The sequence below is a fragment of the Orycteropus afer genome, unplaced genomic scaffold (assembly GCF_000298275.1).
Source record: "Orycteropus afer afer isolate SDZICR_OR568_19922 unplaced genomic scaffold, OryAfe1.0 scaffold00095, whole genome shotgun sequence".
Lineage (NCBI taxonomy): Eukaryota > Metazoa > Chordata > Mammalia > Tubulidentata > Orycteropodidae > Orycteropus > Orycteropus afer.
This window is the reverse complement of record NW_006921682.1, coordinates 2,201,517-2,207,828: the sequence shown is the minus strand read 5'-3', so window position 1 is coordinate 2,207,828 and position 6,312 is coordinate 2,201,517.

Sequence of the window (6,312 nt, the reverse complement as noted above, 5' to 3'; positions counted from 1 at the left end):
CAATGACATGAGACAAAGTATATGTGAACTGCTGTATGGAAAGTGAATTTGCTCTGTAAATCTTCACCCAAATCACAATAAATAATAAAAAAAAAGTCCATCCATATTATGTGGTGTTTTGCAGACTCTACATTATTCTTTAGTGCTGCATAGCATTCCATTATGTGTATGTAGCATAGTTTGATCATCCACTCTTCCACTATAAATCTTAGAGATAAGTCCCTTGCCAGATCTTTAATTACTGGCTAATAAGAATATGTTGCTGTCATTTTTGTTATGTGCTTTATCATGGTGTCGATGTCTTTGTTCCATATAATTTTCTATGCTGAGCTTGTTTTGTTTATGAATCATGCTATCACTTCTTTCATTGCTATTGTTTTAATATTTTCTGAATATTTATGCTGGTCCTCTTTTTTGATGTGAAGGTTTATAATTTTTCTTTGAGGTTACCCTGTGATTTATATCTTTCTTTCCAAGTTTAGAACAGTCTGTTCTATCTTGTAGTTGTCTTGACTTTCCTACCATCTAGAAGTTCTGTGACGACACAGTTTTTTCCCTCTTTTTGGTTTGTAGTTGTCCTCAATTGTCAACTGATGTTTCTGGTTCCCTGTTTACAATCTTGTAGGCTTATTTACTTTGGATACTTCCATAGATGGGTTGGTTTCTGGGTTATATCCTCATGTATGTTAACGGTCAGTTGTTGGCTGTTGTTGCTTCTCTGTCCAAAGGGCTTCCTTTAGCATCTCTTGTAAGGTTGGTCTAGTTTCAACAAATTCCCTTAATTTCTACTTATCTGGAAATGTCCTAATTTCACCATCATATTAGAGGGACAATTTTGCTGGGTACATATTCTTGGTTGGAAATTTTTCTCTTTCAGGGTATATATAATAGTATCCCATTGTCTTCTCACCTGCATCGTTTCTGTCGAGAAATCCGAGCTTAGTCTTATTGGTTGCCCCTTGTAGATAACTTTTGGTTTTTTCCATGCTGCTCTCATGATTCTTGCTTTGTCTTTTGTTTTGGTGAGTTTGATGATGACATGTCTGGATGATTATCTTTTGGGGCCTATCCTGTTTGGGGTTTGTTGGATGTCCTGAATGAATATATTCTCATCTTTCACCATACCAGGAAAATCCTCTTCCAACAAATCTTTGACAATTTTCTCTGTGGTTTTATTTGTCTCCTCCTGTTCTATAATTCTGATTACACATACATTATTCCTTTTGATGGTGTCTCACATGAACCTTAGGCTTTCAAAATTTTGTTTTGATCTTTTTTCAGATATATCTCTTTCCAAAGAAGTGTTCAGGTATTTGCCTTCAATCTCCCTAAATCTGTCTTCCATTGATTCAATTCTACTCCTTTGCCCATTCAATGTCTTATCTATTTCTGAAAATTTAGTATTAGTCTTCTGGATTTCTCTGTGTAGATTTTGTACATTTCTAATTTTTCATTTATTTTGTCATTTTGCTCTTTTATTGTCTTTTGAAATTATTCTAGGGTTTTCTCTGTGTTTTCCTTGATCTGTCTCTCAATTCATTGAAGATACCTAAATACAATTCTTTTGAATTCCTTCTCAGGGAGTTCCAATGCTGCATCTTCCTCAGGGATGTGTTTTGGGTCTGTATCCTGGTCCTTTGTTTCTCCTGCTTTATCTTGGTTCTTTGTGTGGACTGTGATGCTCTGTTGTCTCCGAGGCATTGTGACGTCTTTGTTTATATTTAATTGGTGATTGTATGCTGGAGTGATTTGCCCATAATTTTTGTTTTCTTTGTATGTTATCTACACAAGCTCCTCTATTTGCTAGTTGACAGCACTTATACACTCACCACCTGTCTCCTTTCCTGTTATTAGCCTCTTGTATGTCCCAGCCAACCTTGGCAAACAGAGCCTATTCTTAAGTCCCAGGAATCTGAATGAGAGTGCTATCACTTTAAAATCCAAAATGGTTGCCACTTGTAAAGATTCAAAATGTCTGTGCCCCCAGTCACTTTAAATATTCAAAATGGCTGCCAAATGGAAACAGTCAAAATGGCTGTGCCCTCCAGACAGCAGAAAGTCAACAGCTCAGGTTGTTTCCCTCCTTGTTGTTTCCCTTCCTAGTTGTAGGCCACCAGCGCAGTCATCCCTGCAGCCCTTGGTGACCAGGGCTGATCTTTAGGTCAATTCTCAGGTCCCAATACTACTTGGAAATATTCAGGCTGTTGGTCCCATCAGAGAGTCAGACAGTCCGCAGCTCTGACCATCTCTGTACTCACCGTTTTCATTCAGGTTTTTCCACTAGTTGGTGTGTAATCCACTTCTGTTTAGTTCCTTTCAAAGCTCAGGGCTCAAGGTTTATCTTCTGTATCCCTGTCAATTGTTTTTTCTTTTCTTTGTTGAAGAGGGTCTATGTCACTTGTCTGCCTATTCCTCCATCTTACCAGAAGTCTCAAAAGTAAGACATTTTTTCAAAATTTTAAAGTGAATGATGAACACAATGGCACTGAGAAAGATGAAGATACAGAGAGGTACATGTAAAGTACAGACAACAAAGATGAACGCTTTTGCATGTGCAGTACTGCATTCCGTGATGACAAGCACTGATATGAAGGTAGATAGAGGTGGACAGGCCGAATGATCAGATATGTCTAGGCTGGGGGGAGTGTGTCCATGATAATGCATAGGGTTGGCAGACAATGTTTCTCCATGTGTATTTGTGTGTGCTGTAAGAATGTCCAGGTGTATAGTAGAGCTGACAAAGGGCAAGGTTGTGGTGACTTCTTGGCCACAGCCAGCTACCCAGAGGGAGCATAATTAGATCTGTGGGCTCAGGACTGTGGTTTCAGGGGACATCAAGCTCGATTGGTATAACTTACTACACAGAAGCATTGTTCTATATCCTAATTTGGTGAGTAGCAACTGGGGTCTTAAAAGCTTGCAAGTGGCCATCTAGATTCCATGATGGGTCTCTCCTTGTCCAGAGCAAAAAAGAATGAAGAAAACCAAAGACACATGGAAACAATTAGTCCAAGGGACTGGTAGATCATGCAGTCACTAGCCTAAATGACCATGAGACCAGAAGAACTAGGTGGTGCCTGGCTACCACTGTCAACCACTTGGAGAGGGATTGGTGCAGGAGATCTTGGATAGAGTTGGAGAACAATGTGGAACAAAAATCAGAAAAAAAGACCAGGTTTGCTGATCTGATAGAACCTGGTAAAACTCCTGAGACTATGGCCCCTAGCTATCCTTCAGGTCTGGAATTGAACTTACTCCTGTGGCTTCAGCCAAACAATAGACAACCATATGAGGTGAACATTTACATCAGTAGATACACTCCTTGGAGAGATCAATCATGGGAGAAGAGAAGTGCAATGTTTACACAGGGAGATAGCTCAGGGAATGGGAGTGCATGGGAAGGAAGAACACAAGAAAGAGGTAACTAAGGGGAGAGAGTGGGAAGAGAGCTGTTACATTAAGGGGAATTGCAGTTAATGTCATGAAATAAAATTTGTATGAACTACTGGATGGAAAATGAATTTGCTCTGTTAACTGTCACCCAAATCAGAAAATAATGATAATAATAAAAAGACATTTTGTAATACTTTGGGCTGGATTAACTGTTGAAGGAAATAATGAAATCTCAGTGCCTCCCATGTATGCATGAGAAACATAGCCCCAACTATTTTCTCCTTTGCCATTGCTTATGTAGAGTGTTTTTCTGGGAACTGCCCCAGTGGCTATAATATCCATGTGGATAGGGTGGGGGCTATGACTTATACTAGAAGGCAGACATATATAGACTATCACAAATCATTTAAAAGCAATCGAGGTAGATAGAAGAAAGGAAAAGGAATTAAAAAAAGGAGGAAAAAATGGGAATAGATGGCAGGAAGGCAAGCCTTTAGCTTTCTAGAAAACTCAGCTATCCACAATAAGTCATTTCTTTAAAGTCCAGCTGATGGCATCTAAGACTTCTTTCTATTGATGGAGTAAAGACTTTGTTTTGTAGTAGGGAATTTCAGAGCATTTTTCATTGCCTTATGGCAAATCACTTAATTTCTCTGCTTATTTCTTCACCTGTAAATAAGGAATTAACATCCCTACCAGACTTTATAGGAAGCTCTGTGGTACAAGTAGTTAAGTGCTTGACTGCTAATTGAAAGGTGGCAGTTTGAATTCACCAGTCACTCCACGGGAGAAAGATGAGGCAGTCTGTTTCTATAAAGAGTTACAGCCTTGGAAACCCTATAGGGGAGGTTCTACTCCATCCTATTGTGTTGCTGCTAAGATGAAATAGACTTGAGAACAGTGGGTTACTTACTTTACCAGGCCTTGTTGACCTCAAAGGGTTATTGTGAGGCTCACAACACACACACACACACATACACACACTTATAAGGTGCTATGCAAATTCAAGGGATTGTTTTTGAAGTTAAGTGGTGGAGCTCAGAAATCCTGTCTCCCAGCTCCTCTAAATTCACTTCACAAGGGCAGTAAAACATATTAACTAAGAGCATGAGCTTTGGGATGAGATACCTGAGTGTGAATCTTGGCTCTCTGACTAGGTAAACTGGACACCCACCCACCCACAGCTATCCAGTTGATTCCAACTCATAGTGACCCTATTAAGGAACCTGGACAAGTTACTTAAAATCTTTAAATCTCAGTTTCATCATCTATGTTGTGATTTGATTTGTGGTGAAGATTATATGGGATAAGGTATGCAAATCACTTAGCACAGCACCTGGAATATATAAGCACCCAGCAAATGGCTATGACAATTGCTCCATTGTGTATAAAACATGGACTTCCTGGGTGGTGCAAATGGTTACTAATGATTAATACACTTGGCTGCAAACCAAAAAGTTAGCAGCTCCAGTCCAAAGGCCTGGAGATCTACTTTAGAAAAGTCAGCCTATTGAGTACAGTTCTCCTCTGATATACATGGGGTCGTCATGAGTTGGAATCGACTTCATGACAACAGTATTAGTAATGTGTACAGCATACACAAACATCTCTTCTTAACGTAAAAACTACCTTTATTTATTAATTTATTCATTTTTCATCTCTGTGTGCACGTGTATAATTCCTTGAGTGTTTTTTCATTTAAGAAGGTGCAAAAGAAGTTAGGGAAGTATTAGGGATAACTTGAGGTCATACATGGTGACTGCATTTTCTGAACCAAAAATCAGGATGCATGACCTGATATTGGGACAGGACATTTGAAACTGAGTTGCCTTGGCAAATCTGATACTTGTTGGGATAAGTGAACAAGGAAAAAATAACCCCAAAAGGAAGGGACTTGGGGTAGGGGGAAAGAAAGAGAGACCTGGGAGGAATTCTCTTCTCCAGCCACTGGAGGCTGCTCTGGTGTTTCTTATAAGTGGCAGTACACAGCAAATAATGCTTTACTAGCCAAGGAAATTCACATTGAACACTGACAAGCCAAAATATGAGGTAAATGTAATTATCAAAGGAGGAAAGTGGGAGACAGATATTCATCCCTGGCCTGAGAGGGAAGGAAGAATCATGAAGAGAGATCTCCTGAGGACAAAATCACATTATTTATGTGTTATTATGACAATCTGGTGGGGCAGTAGGTGGGCTATGCCACCTGACACTTGAACTTTATTGAACTCAGATTTCCTTCTAATTAGAGAGCATAATGGGTAAGTAAATACCTCCAGGGAGAGGTGTCAAATTCATACTGAGATGCAAATGACTAGCATCAGGCCTTTTCCTGACAGTTTGTATGGGACAGAGAAAGGAAATAAATTTTTTCCTTCTAAAAATATCCTTTTTCTAATTATAAACACTTCCATTATTGGAAAAATTCAGAAACCTATAAAGAAAATATGAAGGAAGATGGGCAATCTACTTTCGTAGTGGTACTGCCTCGGAAACCCAAGGAGGGGTCGCTATGAGTCGGGTCCGACTAGACGGCATGTAACAACAACAACAAATAAAGAAAATATATTACTCTTATTCCCACAATCCAAAGATAACTTCGTCTGATTTGGTGAATTTATTTATTTTAAGATTTGACACTATAGATATAAAATAAATTTATAAGGCAAAACATTTGGATGCATTATTAATTCTAGTTTATTACACATTCATTGTTTTGAATTTGGCAAATGCATAAAACCACAAAAAGAAAGTAAAAATTATTCCCAAATCTCAACATTCAGAGATAAACATAATAGTACTTTACTGTTATAAAAAATATTTTTATTATAATTGGAATTATTTTGTAGCCTGCTCTTTTTTACTTAGAAATATTCTATGACTATTTCCCCAGTCATTAACTTTTTTTTTTTTTTTTTT